Here is a 17,879-nt window from a genome sequence, read left to right on the forward strand (position 1 = left end):
ATGCACATTCAACTATTTGATCCTTGACAAAGGGGCCAAAAACACACTGGAGAAAAGATAATCTCTTTAATAAAAAAGTGTTGGGAAAACTGCCTATCCATATGCAGAAGACTGAATCTAGACCCATATCTCACACCATGTACTAAACTAAAACAAATATGTATCAAAGAACTAAATGTTAAGACAGAAACATTTAACCTGCTGGATGACAGAATAGGTAAAATAAAATTCTTGATATATATATATATATATATATATCTTATGATATATAAATTCGTGTGATATATATTTCAAATTCCAAATATTCTAAATTCCATTTTCTTAGGTTATAGATCCCAATATCTTAATAATTAAGAAGGAATTGAAAGTATATTCAGGAACATGTATTAGTTTATTAGCATGAATTCTAACTTCCCCCTGATTTTCCTCATTTTACAAAAAAAAGTAAGTAAGAAAGAAAGAAAAACGTATTTCTACCTCACTGAGAACCTCAAAACTTACTGCTAACATATAGGGTCTATACAAAGTTCTGAAATTGTATGTTATGTATTTATTTGTGTTCTTTCTGATTTCAAATAGGATTTGAAAGTGCATGCAAGAATGCTAACACAAAAATATGTGTAGTACAAAAACTTAAGCTCCAATAATGAATGGCATGAATATGCTAAAATTAAGAATATTCAACATTTATCACTATAATCACAGAAAGTTTTCTCAACTCTCAAACAACATAAATAGTTATGGAACATCGGGACTAGTAGAACATATGGAACTAGTTAGGAACATAACTAATCAGAGTGTCTAAGTAGACATCAAGTAATGTTATTGGATTTAAATTCTTTTATTGGTACATTTTAGGTATACAATACATTTACATTTATCATTGGGTGCTTGTACCTGTACATGATGTATCTTAGTTCTTACTTTTCCCCCATTACCTGTGAGCCCTTATTTTTAAAAGTGTGTTTGGCTGCATATACATATAATTAAAATAACAGCAACTTATTTGATAAGCACTAGAGTCTATCAATCAATAGCCTAATACCAATGGCCATGGAAAAAGCTTGGCCATGAATTTTCCAGCTATTCAAAACAAGAAAACATTCGTGTGTTGTAAAAGAAAAAGCAAGAAAATTTTTGTTTTACTCTGGAAACAAACCAAGAGGCACACCATTTTGATTTTTCAAATATATAGCAACTTTTACTGATAAAAAATAAATAAAACCTAAAATGTGAGTGTAGTCTGGGCAACTAGGTGATTTAGTGAGACTCTGTCTCAAAAATACATACATACAATAACAAAGAGTGGAGGCGGTAGCTCTCAGTCCAATGGCCCTGGGGGGTTCAATCTCCAGTACTGAAATAAAAATAAGACACAATGTTTGTTACATTAGTTTCACTGATGTCCTAAAATTTGCCCAAATGCCTATTACATAATATTTGCAGTGCAGTAGCTCTGATGGTATCATAATCACTATCATAGCATATTATCTGGCCTCAGGGCCAATTGAGGGACAGAAACAGAATGTGTGAGAGAGAAACAGGAAGATTCTAACAACATGACCTGTATAATGCTGGTAGTATGAGAGAAATGTTGAAGAGGCACAGAAAACTACTAGTTCTAACATGAAGGTTTAAAAAAGATCAATAAATATAGTTGCATGTGTTGGGGCTCAAAACTTGAAAAAAGTTTTTACAATTGATATGAAAAGTGATCACATTTAAGTTCTGTGGCAGGTTTATTCATTTTGTAGATGTTATACAAGGTTTATTTATTTTGTAGGTGAAGAAAAGGAATAATAAATATTGCAAAGCCTAGAAGGTAAAGTGCAAAGAAAAGACAATTGCAAAGATTAAATAGAGAACAGAGTGAGTATCAAGTGTAGGGTAATAGAAGTCTCCCACAGTGTAGGCAATGCAATGTTGCAGGATACAGAAACTTAAAAGCAAATGATTGCCAAAATAATTGCTACATAATTGCTACAGTTATTGTTCAGCTTCAAAATATATACAACCTTCAAAATAGCACATTTTTATTACCCATGCTTTAATAAACTTTGTATTATACCTGAAAGAATAAATGCACTCATTAAGATTAAATTCACAGCAGTTCAATCATGTGGGCTTGCTTCAGGCAGTTTGTCTCTCCAGCTCCTGTGGTACTTCATATTCCTCCATTTAAATAACAGATTAGACATCACATGGTGATTATAAAGACATAGAAAAAATGTTACTTAATTTTATACAGAGACCACGTGGAGTTTTCACTTGTGTTTAAATTTAAAGCAGTGATTAGAAACTTTGGGTGAAATTTATTTAATTTTTTGCTAAAGATATCTCAATATTTTAAACACTGAAATTTCTTTTTCTTTATTTGTGCTTGTTAAAGCTAAAAAAAACTACATCAGTGATACAATTTGCTATTTATCTAAATTATATCGTTCATAGATATTCCAGGTTTGTTAAAATTTGGTTTTGTGTTACTCCAAATTATTCCTGATTGTGATAGACCAATTGTAGGTACACCTTTTTCACTAAATTATAAATTGAAGAAGACTTACAGGAAGAGGGCAGAGCAGTAAGCAGCAATGCATCAGCCTCACCAAGATGTGGGATACAGACACCAGAGAACAACTTTGGGAAGAAAAGACAGAGTGAGGTGGCTCCTTGGACCCACCAAAGACCTGAAGGAAAAAATTGGAGCCTACACAGAAACTGAAGAGACAAACTACAATGTGGAAAAAGAAGGGGCAACCTGCACTTTCTCCCTGGCACCTGGCCTATGGCATGAGAAGGGAAGATTGAATCTACAAAGACATAGTCAAAGTAGGTGACCCTGGAGGTCTCTAGGGAGAAATGTACCACTGGAGTGGAGTAGTGGATGTTCTGCTCTACATCTGGTGAGACATTCCAGTCCAAGTGACTGCTGTGTCCCCTGAGAATGTTCCTGGTCAGATGCTATTTTTAGGGAATGGCCAACTAAGCCCAAGACTCAGAGCACCCACAGCTCAGCTCCATCTCAGGGCTTCCAGTAGTAAATTATCGAAGTCACTGGATGAGGGCCAATCACAGGAGATGTCCAGGGTCAGGGAGACATGGTCAGGCCAGCAAGATACACCTAGGGTATTGTTATAATCTAACCCACTCAGGCCCCAACGCCTTTACCAGACATCAGGTTCAGCCTGAATTTCGGTGGATTTGAAAGTTCCAGAACCAACACCATGCCCCAATCCTACTGCCAGCTTGCTGGGATCATCCAGGATGGATCTGGGCTCAGACTGCCTCCTTTGTCTGCCAGTGAGAGCAGCCATGCCTTGAGTTGGACAATGCCACAAAGCTATAGACCCAGAAGAAAACTATAGGCTGGAAGTCACACAGAAACTTTCTTTTGTTTGCTTGTGGTTTTTTAAATATTTTTTTTCTCATTCTTTTTGTTTGTGAGAGTGAATGTCTTCTGTAGTTTTCTTTTGTTTCATCTGTTTTGTTTCATTCTTTCCTTCCCTCTTGTCTTCTTCACCACTTTCCTGAAGCTTGTCTAATCATCTTCTGTCCTTTACCTTGCTTCTAATCTCTTTTTCTTCTTTTATTTATTATTTCCTCTTCTACACTTTGAATTTTCTCCCATTAAGGTAAAATTGCTCTATTGAGTATATATTTCCTGCATATAATTTTCTGATTTGTCTTACATTTTCTTGTATCACAAAAAGTCTTGTACCTATATGTTTTGTTTTGTTTTTTTGGTACTGGGTATCGAACTCGGGACCATGCACTTGAGCAGCAGGCGCCAGAACCACTGAGCTAAATCCCCGGCCCTTTGTACCTATAGTTAAAGGTGACAACTTATTAGTTGTCATATTTTATCATTTTCTAGGCTGCTTGATGCTATTGTTATTGCTTATTGAACTGCTTTAGCCAAGGTGACGTAGGTGCTATGATGAATTGAAAACCCATCAGAATCACAGGAGACTTCCACACATAAACACTTAAGTCAAGGAGACCTTCAAGTGCAGTATTTCAGGCCCTAAAAGAAAACAATCTCCAACACAGATTGATGTATGCTGCAAAATTATTCTTCAAAATTGATAGAGAAATAACATACTTCCATGGTAAAGAACACCTGAAGAAATTCAAGACCATCAAACCAGCACTCCAAAAAGTTCTGAAGGATATTCTATAAAAATACAGTGTAGGAAACAGTTCAAGAATCCCAATAAAATGAATCTACCGGGCAAGGCAAGAAATGAAATAGAAGGGAAAGAAAGGGAGTCAACAAAAGGAAAATAATATGATGATAAGGACAAGTCAATACCTATCAGTTATAACCATTACTTTGAATGGTCTCAATTCACCAATCAAAAGAAACAGATTGGAAAAATGGATCAAAAAATATTCAATAATATGGTGCATAAAACAAACAGATTTTAGTCAAAAAGAAACTCATAGAATGAAAGTCAAAGGACAGAATACAATATTCCATGCAGTAGGAACCCAGAAAAAAGCAGGACTACCTATTGTGTCTATAGACAGATTGGATTTCAAGCCAAGACTAATCAGAAGAGTCAAAGAACATCACTACATATTTGATAGAAGGGAACAATCCAAGAGGAAAATATAACAATCATAAATATACATGTACCAAATGCCAGCACACACAACTATATAAAAGGAACACTAATGGATATGAAAAATCAGATAAGCATTAATACAAATGTAAGGGGGACCTCAATACTCCACTATCACAAATAGATCAATTAGACAAAAAATATCAACAAGGAATATCCGGGCTGAACCAAACCTTTAAACAAATGGACTTAGTAGATATCTAGAGCATTCAACCCAACTACAGAATACACCACATGGGAATTTCTCCAAAAGAGACCACACAAAACCTCATAGAATATGCTTAAGTAAATGCAAAAGAATTGAGACTATTCCATGCATATTATCAGATCATAGTGCAATGAAATTGGAAATCAATCACAAAAGAAACCATGAAAATTACATAAACACATGGAAATTAAATAACTCCCTACTGAAAAACCATTAGGTCACAGGTGAAATTAAAGAATGAATAAGACTGTCTCTACAATTAAATGTCAATGCCAATATGATGGGACACAATAAAAGTAGTCCTACAAGGGAGATTTATAGTGGTGAATTCCCACATCAAAAAACAGAGCAACCTCACGTAATTCACCTAATATCGAACCTCAAGTTTCCAGGAAAAACAAATTAAATCCAAAACTCATACAAGGAAGGGAATTATAAAGATCAGAGCAGAAATTGATACAGTTGAAACTAAAAAAGTTATACAAAGAATCAATGAATTGAAGAGTTGTGAGATTAAATAGACAAACCCTTAGCAAACCGTATCAAAAAAGAAAACACACAAATCCATGCAATTAGGAATGAAAACAGTGAAATCACAACAAATCCTGCAGAAATCCAGAAAATCATCAATACCTACATTGAGACTCTATATTCTAATTAGAAAATTCAGAAAAAATAAGACAGATTCCTGTATACATGTGAATTACCAAAGCTGAATGAGGAAGATATAAAAATTCTAAATAATCCAATATCAAGCAATGAAATTGAAGTAATTAAAAAGCAAACAATAAAGAAAAGCCCAGATCCTGTTGGATCCATTGTTGAATTATTCAAGATTTTTAGAAAGATCTAATGCCATTACTCCTCAAACTCTTTAATGAAATTAAAAAGGAACCAATATTCCCAAAGTCATTCCTGGAAGCAAGCATTACTTTGATATGTTACGTACAGATACAAATTCCCTATGATGAATGTGATTACTATGTATGGCAAATATGTAATAATAAAAATTGTAAATAATACCTATGAAATGAATTAAAAAGAATGCAAGAGTTACTTTTTTTTTTTTGCACTGTATGATTTTATTTTTTTATTTTATGTTTCTAGTGGCATGGGTATAAAAAAAGGTGATAGCTAAAAATTTCCATTAACTGTAGGTCTTTTATGGCTATTATTTTCAGTTCATTTCATAGTTACTACTATCTATAAATTTGCTGTAATAGGAAAAAACAAAAATCAATCCACTGCACTTGTCCAATACATTAGGTATACTCCACAGGGGTTGGCATACCTTTTCTGTTAATGGCCAGATAATAAAATTTTAGGGTCTATAGGCTGTATTGTGTCTGTGACAGCTATTCAATTCTTATGTTGTAGTGTGAATCCAGCCATAGACAATATGTAAACAAAACAGTGTGATTTTTTTTCTCATAAAGCTTCATTTATAAAAACAGGCAGCAAGCTAAATTTTGTCCTTTGGTCCCAGTTTTCTGAATATTGCTCTAGACTATGAGTGACAGAAATGTAGTCATAAGGAGACAGGATGCAAATTTTCTTATAGTAGTTTAATTACCAAAAAAGGGGATGTTGAGAAAAAGATCACTGAATACAGCAGCCTTTTTGCTAGAAAGTGCTTACTTTTTCAGAATGAGAAAACTATGTTAGATTGTCTTCTTAATAGTACAATTCTCAACTTGACTTTCAAGTGCCATGGTAAGAACTATATATTGAAGGAGTAAGCTACCTGAAGTTATATAAAACACATTTATACAAAACCTAATCTTTCAAACAAAATACTTGGTTGGTCAAAATAAATTCACAAAAATATGACAAGAGCTGAATTTATCAATGTAATGTGTCTATTTAAATGTATTTTTCTATTTGCACATACATTATAAAGGACTGAAATTGACATTTTTAAAAATTAATTTTGAAATATCTGGTATTTTATTAGGGTATATTTTGGAAAGGCAAAAATCAACAATATTTTTAGCAACTTTTCCCCCAGATTTTGGAAGAAGTTATTCACCATGAAAATTGTATTCACTTGGAGGATACTGCATTTCAAGTCCAAATATGCTTTCATCACTATCAGTTTCATATAGCAAGTGGCTTGCTACTTCCTTTCCTTACTTGTATATTCTCTGTATTACTTGCTAAATGACCAAAGTAAAATCACCGTCTGGTTAGAACCACTATTAGTTCTATAATTTAAAGAGTATTAGTATAATTAAAGAGTTAAGTTCATTCTTAGATATTTCATCAGAGATTCTGCTATGTTTTTCTCTTTACTGATTTTTTTTATCATACCTACAGTAACCAGTGGATCAAAGCTAAGACTTAAAATATGAAAGACACTGTAGGATAGCGGAAAAAATAGTTCAGTTCATGAATAATTTAAGGGACAGTTTTATTTGAGAAAACTGAAAAAGTTATGTCAGAAATGAGTTTGTTATTCTAATTAGTCCAGGAACAATGGAAGAAATATCATCTGGATTTTGTGTATAACATTATGAATCTGAACAATAACTTACCTCATGTAGGCACGATATTTCTGTATTTCCTATTTCAATATTCAAAATAACAATTTTAAACCATAGATTGACTTTACTATGCAACATAAAAAATAAATTCCCCAAATATAATGTCTTTGTCCAGGAAGTTTTGTCTTTAATTCTAAAGTCCATAGAAAAGATGGGTGGAAAATTTCATATCTTTTATTATTGTCTTCATTTATAAATATAATAAAGGAATAAAAGAATATTAATAGAAAGCATAGTTGATCATTTTTCATCTCACACAAAATAAAGTTTATTACTCTGATTTAACACCACAAAATTACACAATTTTATCATTTCAGTGGTCTTCTTGATTGAGAATAAATGCTTCATTAAATTTAAATATAGCAACCTAATAACAATAGTAAAACCACAGAGAATAATGACTGATATTAAAAAGAGCATACATATCACTCTTTGGAATGTATTGAACTTCTGGATGTAATGCAAAATGTGATATTCACAATTCCATTAAAAAAGCAAGGGGTCCTGGGATGACATGGGGATATAATAATCTTACTTATTGTTTTTGAAATGAGAAGTATAGAAGAAACAACAAATCATTATTATACATACATTAGTGCTTATGGTAGGTAAGTGGATAGTGAAGAACTTCATTGAGAAATAAAGGAAGAGAAAAAGGATGTTTTCTTTGAGGAGAGCACAGACAAAACTCATTTGTTTTTCTTCCTCATCATGGAGTTTGAGGCTCCTTGGAAGCTTCAACTGCAATAGGAAAAACTATTATGCTAGTTGTAAGTTGCAAAGCTATTTCCCAGGCCTCAGACATGAATAGTTAAGGCCTACAGGAGATCTTTTATGGATGTTACAGAAGCATTAATAATTCAGCAAGTACAATGCCTAACCCAAAATATGCCCTTATATAAATCTAATTATCATCCATTTTTTCTTATTTCATTACTAAATGTCATTTCCAAACAGCCAGTTTTATAAACCAGAAACTTAAGCAACTATTTCCTGAAAGCCATTTTTGACATTTAGGGGTTTCAAGAAATGCAAAGGTCATCCTAGAGAAGCACCTCTCTCTTGTGTTGGCATTAGAGACCAACCTGTCAGTTTTGCCATCTAAAACCTTTTGGTTTTCCACCTGCTTTCTCTAACTCAGTGCTCATTTTCTGAATGTAATTTCTTCATAAATGGGCCTACATTTACTTCTGCCTCCATTGAATTTATCTAACAGAATCCAGATCAATTTTAAAAATATGATTGTGATCATGTAACTCGTGTTTAAACATTTTACAATAATTGTTCTCCTGTGATCTTAGAAAGATGCCATAATCCTTAAACTAGACTGAAAATTGGTATGAAATATCCCTTCTGGTGACCTAATTTTATCTTGTTTCACTCCTATCTTCTTTATTTTCACCCACAAAAGACCCTTTTTTTAAATTCAAAAACTCCATGGCCCAAGGTTTTTCAATATGAATAATCCTAACTGAATGGCATTGAAAGGGAAATGATAAAAATTATGTAGAAGAACTTACAGAACTGACAGGAAAAACTGACAGGAAAAACTGACAAACAGGCATAGGAAACATAAGATTTCTCTGGGTTTTAGAGAAGAGGATTAATCCAACAATTTTATATCAATAACTATACAGTAATGAATGAGCTTAAATTTTGTTTCTCTGTTTGTTAAATTTTGTTCAAAATTCACATTTTGAAGAGAAAACATATGGCTGGTTTAACTTGGACAACACAAACATTTCTTGGCAATGGTCTGGCTAAAAATTTGAATCAATATACCTAACAGGGGCCTTCTGGGCCACCATACTACCACCCCCAGCACTCAGGAGGAGATGAGCCTTCCAAGCCTCCATAGCACCACCCCAGCACCAAGGAGCAGAGCCACCCAAGAGCAGGACAAACCCAAAGCTCATACAAAGGAGGAATTTATAAAGATCAAAGCAGAAGTCAAGGCAATGGAGCCTAAGAGAATGATACAAAAAAAATCAATGAAGCAAAGAGTTGGTTCTTTGAAAGAATAAACAAAATTGACAAACACTTATCCAACCTTATCAGAAAAAGGAAAGAAAAGGCCCAAATCCATGCAACTTGGAATGAAAGGATGAAATTACAACAGACACAGCAGAAATGCAGAGGATCATCAATACCTACTTCGAGAACCTATACACCAATAAGGTGGAAAACACAGAAGAAATAGATTTCTAGACATGTATGAATAACCAAAGTTGAACAAAGAAGACCTAAAAATTCTAAACAACCCAATATCAATCAATGAAATTGAAGATGTAATTATGCACTTGCCAACTAAGAAAAGCCCAGGTCCTGATGTTTTCACTGATGAATTCTACCAGACATTTCAGAGGAACTACTGCCATTACTGTTTAAACTCAATGAAATTGAAAGGGAAGCAATACTCCCAAATTCATTCCTGGAGGCAAGCATCACCTTGATTCCCAAAGCAGAGGAAGACCCAACCAAAAAAGAGAACTATAGGCCAATCTCACTAATGAACATAGAAGCAAAAATCCTTAATAAGATAATGGCAAATAGAATGCAGAAGATCATCAAGATGATCATACACCCTGATGAAGTGGGATTCATCCCAGGGATGCAGGGATGGATCAACATATGCAAATCAATCAATGTAACACACTATATCAATAGAGCCAAGGACAAAAACCATATGATTATCTCCATAGATGCAGAAAAAGCATTTGACAAAATCCAACATGCATTTATGATAAAAACCCTACAAAATATTGGAATAGATGGTCTCTACCTCAAACTGATAGAAGCCATCTATGAAAAACCAACTGCCAATATCATACTAAACGGTCCAAAACTGAAATCCTTCACACTAAAATCAGGAACAAGACAAGGATGTCCACTATCACCACTCTTGTTCAATGTAGTTCTGGAAACATTAGCCACAGCAATTAGACGAGAAAAATAAAAGGAATAAAGATAGGAAATGAAGAAGTCAAATTGTCATTATTTGCAGATGACATGATACTCTATATAGAAGACCCCAAGAACTCCACCAAAAGTTTTCTAGACTTAATAACCAAACTCAGTAAAATAGCTGGATACAAGGTCAACACACGAAAATCAATAGGTTTCCTCTACATGAACAATAGACTCACTGAGACAGAAATAGGGCAAACAATCTCTTTCACAATAGCATTCAAAAAACTGAAATACCTAAGAATCAATCTAACAAAAGAAATCAAGCACCTCTTCTCTGAAAACTATGGCACTCTGAAAAGAGAGATTGAAGATGATATCAGAAAATGGACAGACATCCCCTGCTCCTGGGTAGGAAGGATTAATATAGTGAAAATGGCCATACTTCCAAAACTGCTATATAGATTTAATGCAATTCCAATTGAGATCCCAGCAGCATACTCCATGGACCTTGAGAAAACAATCCAAAAATTCATTTGGAACAAGAAGTGACCCAGAATAACAAAAGCAATTCTAGGTAACAGAGACATGGCAGGGGGTATTACAATCCCCAAACTGCAACTATACTACAAAGCTACTGTGATAAAAACAGCATGGTACTGGCAAAGAAACAGACCTGAGGACCAGTGGAACAGATTAGAAGATGCAGAAACAACGCCAGACACACTCAGCCATCTCATCTTCGATAAAGGAGCCAAACACCCTCACTGCAGGAAAGATAGCCTCTTTAATAAATGGTGTTGGAAAAATTGGGCTTCAACTTGCCAAAGATTAAAACTAGACCTGTATCTCTCACCATGCACTAAACTAAAATCAAAATGGATTCAAGATCTAAATATTAAAATAGAAACTCTGAACCAGTTGGAACAGAGGTTAGGTAGAACCCTTGAAGACATCGGTGTAGGAAAAGATTTTATGAACAAAACCTCAGTTGCCTGTGAACTAGCACAAACAATCAACAAGTGGGATCTCTTCTTATTAAAAGGCTTCTGCACAGCAAGAGAAACCACCATCAGTGTGAAGAGACAACCCACAATGTGGGAAAATATCTTCACCTCCTCTTCCTCAGACAAAGGTCTACTATCTCAAATCTATAAAGAACTTAAAAAGATCTGATCTCCCAAATTTAAAGACTCAGTCCAAAAATGGGCATCTGAAATGAACAAACATTTCTCACACAAAGAAGTAGAAAGAGCAAATAAACATATGAAAAAAAATGGTCACCATCACTGGTCAATCAAGAGACGCAAATGAAAACAACACTGAGATTCCAACTTACCCCCAAAAGAATGGCTCCTATCATGAAATTAGCAAATGCTGATGGGGGTGTGGGGAAAGAGGGACCCTGCTCCACTGCTGATGTGAGTGTCAACTGGTGTAAGCACTGTGGAAATCAGTATGGAGATACCTCAAAGAACTAGGACTAGAAGTCCCATTTGACCCAGCTATTCACCTACTGGGTATCTTCCCCAAAGAATTAAAAGAATCATACCACAGCGATTTATGTGCACCGGTGTTCATAGCAGCACAATTTGTAATAGCTAAAACTTGGAAGTAGCCCAATTGCCCATCAACTGCAGGCCGGATAAAGAAAATGTGTGTGTTTTTTTTTTATAAAATGGAGTACTACTCAGCCATAAAAAATTAGAAATTAGAGACATTTACAGCTAAATGGATGCACATTGAAGTGATACTCTTAAGTGAAATAAATAGGAAAAACATGTATAAATACCAAATAGTTTCTCTAGTGTGAGAAATTGAAAGTGTAAATAAGGAATAAAAGGTATAATAGATAATGTGAAATAGGAAGAAAAGGGACAAAAGGGAAGGGGAAGTAGGAGGAGTAGGGCAAAGGAAAGAAGGGAATGGAATATGAGAAAATGAAAAAATGGAAACAAAGTCTTTATAAGTGGGGGAGGGGTGAAGTAGTTAAGGGGGGGGCAGGAGAATAGGGATAAAATAAGAACCAAGAGAGATTATGTAAAGGTGCAAATTTCCAGTGATGAATTTCATTATATTGTATACCTAACGTACCAATAAAATTATTTTTAAAAAAACCAATACTCCTAACACATTCCACTAAAGACACCATTTCACAAAAGCAAATTAAAACATCATCCCAAGTTAATTCAAAAATTATGATAAAGTAGCTAAACATTTAAAAGCCCTGTAATTGCCTCAACATTTTTTTCTCTTGGCCAAACCTGTGATACTTTAATACTTTCAATAAATTAATAAGTTAAATGAATTCCTGTTTCAGTATTTAATTGCAGCTGAAATATAAGGGCCCCAAGGAAAACCTTACCATAGCAGGTCTAAGTTTTTACTTTCCTTGAGTTTTGTGTATTTTTCCCATGTATTACTGATCACAGATTGTACTTAGCAGTATACTTGCATGGCAATTTGATTACAGGTTAACGAATGTCACTTTCACTCTAATTTTATCCCCCTCACTAGACACAATGCCTCTCACAATGTGGCTGTTCAACATGCAATGGCTGTATAAATGAATGAACATATGGATGTTATTTAATATTACGAAGGTAAATAGGGTTGTTAAAAGTAATTTGGGAAAAGTAAACATAGTATTGGAACATTTCGGTACTTTACAATGCAGTAGTCACACAGAGGCACACTTAGTCCAGAAGGTGGAAACCAGAATTCTGCTAACGCACAGACTCCACGGCAGTGTATCAGGAATGAAGTGGCCATAGGAAAGCAACAAAACCAGACTGAGATTGATTTTTTAAAAAATCTATTCAATTTAGGAGGATGAAGTTTATGATCCTGTAAATAAGTTTTAGAGAAGGGGAGAGGTAAGAACTCAAAAAAACACAAGTTGTTCATCATCACTTTAAGAGGATTAGCTCAGAAAAGAGCAAGGGCAGTAGCTGTATAAGAACAGGAGTTTGAATAAGGTTTTATTTGTTGTATTGGTATAATACTTCTGTATCACCTGAGAAAAGACAAACCTGAAAATGTTAAAACATTTGCTTGAAAATTGAAACTGAAGAAAAATTTGAGCACAGGTGAGAAAGGAGTAGTTTGATTGAGGGAGAAGTAGAGAGCTTCAGACCATTACCTTTAGATAGGAAGAGTCTCTTCAGATTTTCAAGGAGGAAATTGGGAAATGGTTTTGGTATAAGACTCCAGGATTACAGGTAGAAATGCGTGGGACATTTTCCGTTTGTCAGGAGAAGGCATGATCATTTGGCTATTAAAGTTATCTAGGCAGAAAGAGAATGAGGAATTGGGATGGTACCACTAGCAATAGGGAGAAATAAGAAGACAGAAGTAATCTGAGAAAATGACAGGCAGCACTGAATACAAACTCTAAGAGGCCTGAAGTTTAGTCATATTCTTCCCTCTTTAAGAATAGAAAATTGCAACACAAAAATGAGCACAAGGCATTATGAGTAGTCTGTATATGTCACAGACTTTAAGCTTTAATTTCATATGCTTCCTGGTAAATCTGCTTTTAATCTCATGAAGTATTGAGGAATTTGGCAGACAGTGGGAGACTAGATTGCTTTTTTTTTTTTTTTCCCTTTGGTACCAGGGATCGAACTCAGGACCTTGTGTGCTTGCGAGGCAGTCCCAGAACCACTGAGCTAAATCCCTGGCCCTAGTTTGGTTTTTTAAAAAAGGACTAGTCCAGCTGTTCCATGGAGAATAGATTGAAAATAAAGTGTGGAAGTCAAGAAATAAGCAAGCTTAAAGAACACAATGAAAAAATTATAACACATGAAAGACAGTGTCTAGATTTTAATTAAGAGTTCAATGTTTAGACCAGTTTTAAGTTCATAATAAAATTACAGGATGATGGCAAGATTTACCAGATATCCATGTCTCCATCCAAGCTTAGCCTCTCTCAAATTCCCCGCCAAAATGGGCCATTTGCTGACAAATCTACATTGAGGAACCTATTAAAAAACCTACACTGATGTATCGCAGTAACACAACATCCATAATTTGTATTAGGCTGTATTTTGAAATTGTATATTCTATGAGTCCATGCAAATTTATCATGTCATGTAACCATTATTATGGTATCATACAGAGTAGATTCATTTTCCTAAAATTATCTGTGTTCTGCCTATTCCTCTCTTTTTGCACCTTCAACCACTGGCAGTTACTTATCTTTTATTGCCTACATATATGTCTTTGTCAGATGCCATATATTTGGAATCATACAAGATGCAGATTTTTCAGCTTAGTTTCTTTCATCCAGTAATATGCATTTAAATTCCCTCCGTATCTATTCATGACTTGATAATTTTGTTGTTTATGTTGTTGTTAATATTAAGCACTGAATAACCTTTCTTTTTCGAATGTACTAGTTTATTTCCCATTCACCTGCTAAAGGACACTTTGACAGCTTTAAGTTTGGACAATTATAAATACAGCTGCAGTAAAAATCTGAGTTTGGGATTTTGTGTAGACATACGGTTTCAAATCTTTTCTGTAAATACCAAAGGATACAAGGCTGAAATCATACATTATAAAAATCTACTAAACTGTATTCCAAAAAATACAGTTGTAGCATTTTTTATTCCCACTTGTAGTAAATGAGAGCTATTTAGTTTCGTTTTCTGAGTTTGGTCTCTAGCCCTGAAAAAACCAAACAAACTGATGGCCTCAATAGTGCTCTACTTTAAGACACTCCAGCCCCTGAGAGTTCGTACTGCTGTTCATTCTCACCACTACTGGTGTCAGGGTTTCAGATTTTGACCTTTTTAATAGGTGTGCAGTGATATCTCATTTAACTTGTATTTCTTACTAATACATGATGGGGAACATCTTTGTATGTGTTTATGTGCCATCTATATAACTTCTCTGGTTATATAATGTCTATATAACTTGTTTTTCTCTTTGTCTCATTTTTAAATTCATTTGTTCATTTGCTCATTTTGAGCTCTTGCTTATCAAGCACAATTAGCTACATAATGAATTCCTTGGTTTCCAATAGCAAATGATCATTTTGATCCTTCCTCAAAATATAATAAAAAACAGTCATGCCTTATTTTAAACAATCAGACATTATATAAATATTTTATGAAATTCATTTGCCTAGAGTTTCATAACAAACTAAATTAGTTTAATAAATTTCCTTGAGATGAACTTCCAAATGATCCAAAATGAATATGCATGTGATGTCAAATTTTTTTCTTTAATTGCATTGAATAGGGACAAGATTATTAAAAAGTAACATAAAATTTGACGTAGGAAAATATTATTAGAACTATAGATTAACATGCAATTTTAAATTATAATACAGAAATATTCCTTCCATAGTTGCCCCATTTCCCTTAATGGTAACATTTTACAATACTATAGTGTAATGAGATGACCAAGATATTGACATCGGTACAGCATTCTGATCTTATTCAGATTTAATCAACCTTAGTTGTACTCACCTGTGTCTCTGTGGGCCTGTTAGTTTCCATAGTTTTGACGCCTGTGTAGATATGTGTAGCTAATCACAGTCAAGATACTAAACAAGTTCAATATGATTTATGTGAGGTATTTTTAAACCTGAAATTGTATGAAGTATTTTATTTTTCTGCCTAAGGAAGTGGATTTTAAAAAGACAATTTTCTCTATTGGCATTATAAAACAACCCAGTCATAAACTGGTGAATTAAATTTTCTGAACTCTACCTAACACTAAAAATATCTGAAAAAGCATCACATTTGACATCTGTATTTCATGTAAAGAGACATAACCATCAACTAGTTGCATACATATCAGGATTGAGAAGACCAGTTTCTAAGGCACTCCCAGTCAGATATCAGAATGATACTAATAGCATGAGACACAACACAATTACGACATTTTGCAGAAACTAATTTCTGGTAATAATCATTTCTATAAGTTCTCTTTACTACCTGAGAAACAAACAAAACCAAGTCAAAACTCATGTATAATTTTAAGAGTATTACACAAATTTTTGTGGAAAAGATGTCTTTTGCAGGAGAAAACAATTACGCAAAGTCCATGCTTAAAGTGTAATTATTCAAGTTATATGATATTTAAAATATATCCTGTATAAATGCATAGTTATAACATGTTTCAGTAAAAATATATTTTACTATTAAAGAATACATTTATATAAAGTATATGTACAAAGTATAATTATTCTTATAACAATATGGTGGGTAAAAATGTAGTTTATTTTGCACTTGTGTTTTTAATAAAAGTTCCCTAAGAATTATTACCTGCATTTGCAAGAGTTTTTGAGTTTATTATGGTAGAATTCAGAGAGACAGAGAATAAAAGTTTGAACACATTAACATACAGTCTTTCACATAAAGCTTTTTCCTATGGTACAAAGTAGAATTACTGAGGAAATTACCTCTCTTACTTTCCTTCTGTAGGCTTGAGCCATGGATTTTGGTTATATGGACATTTATTTAACCTCATAGACATTGTTACAAGAAGTGTGTACCTCCCCAAGGCTGGTGCATTACATAAAGACTGAACTATTATTTCTGTCCAGATGATGATTTGATTTCATTTCAGTCTTGGATAGAGAACTCAGGACCTCTACATGACAGGATAGATTTTTTTGAGGAATGAGTTAGGAGTGGCCATTTTCTGTTTAGAATCAGTGTATCAGCCTGTGTTCTGTTACTATAACAATATGCCCCAAGGCAGGCTAATTTTGTAAAGAAAAGGAGTTTATTCAACGGATAGTTCTGGTGGTTCGAGGGCATGATGCCAGGCAGCATCAGCTTGGCTCTGGTGACATCCTTATGAAGGATGATGTCATAATGGTCATGAGAAGCACACAGGAGCACAAAATATTTCATCGCCAGACAAGAAGCCAGGGAGTGACCCAGAAGTCAAGATCATGAAAACAACTCATTCCCACAAGAACTAACTCAGAGTCCTCCCCAAACTGCCTTAATCTCAGTTACCCAAAGACCTTCCACCAGACTTCATTTCTTTCTTTAGTTTTCATTTTGTTAGTACATGATTGCAGTAGACAATGATGACATTTCGTGTGGAGAACAGGCACATGTACGTCACACACTCCAACTCTTTTCCAGCCCCTTTCCCTCTCCTCCTTCTGCCTCTCTCCTCCATCCATCTCTTCCCATTTGCAAAGGATCCATAGCCCTGTTTCCTATTATCTTTCATTTTGTTTTGCTCATATTTTGAGTTTCTCATATAAGGAATGTGATATTTAAGCTTATAAATCTTATTTACTTCACTTAACATGAGTTAAAGGTATCACATTACAGTGATACACGCATACTCATACAAAGACACTCTTATGAGTATGTGCACACAGGAACACTTGCAATGAAGAAGCGACATGTAGTTGAAAGTGTATTTCAGTGGAAGGCAAAATATCTGGATTATACTTATGACTTTTATTAATTTTAAATTTTGGGAGTATAATCTATTTTTCATTTTGTTCCGTAGTCATGTAGGTTTTCTGAGCTCTAATTATACTAAAGTTAAGCAAATATATATTTAGAGAAATCAAATCTATAAAACAAATTATTTACATGTTGAAATAGGGATAAAAGT

General features: G+C 34.1%; 1 long non-coding RNA gene and 1 pseudogene across 3 annotated transcripts in view; one reads left to right on the forward strand and one right to left on the reverse strand.

The window, feature by feature from the left end:
* Window positions 1–17,879, reverse strand: part of LOC147823554 (uncharacterized) — a 46,801-nt gene that overhangs the window by 11,394 nt on the left and 17,528 nt on the right. For 2 of the 3 annotated variants that reach the window (XR_015443505.1, XR_015443504.1), the window contains exon 2: window positions 1,295–1,357. This is a non-coding gene — a long non-coding RNA (uncharacterized LOC147823554). Of the gene's footprint in view, window positions 1–1,290; window positions 1,358–17,879 lie in introns of all 3 variants that reach the window. The other variant, XR_015443506.1, reaches the window with a different exon arrangement.
* The window catches only part of LOC101700278 (N-acetyllactosaminide beta-1,6-N-acetylglucosaminyl-transferase pseudogene), a 29,709-nt pseudogene continuing 14,418 nt past the window's right edge, over window positions 2,589–17,879 (forward strand).

The sequence above is a fragment of the Heterocephalus glaber genome, unplaced genomic scaffold, assembly GCF_053883595.1.
Source record: "Heterocephalus glaber isolate CG9 unplaced genomic scaffold, H.glaber_assembly_v1.0 deba00001572, whole genome shotgun sequence".
In the NCBI taxonomy this organism is placed as follows: domain Eukaryota; kingdom Metazoa; phylum Chordata; class Mammalia; order Rodentia; family Bathyergidae; genus Heterocephalus; species Heterocephalus glaber.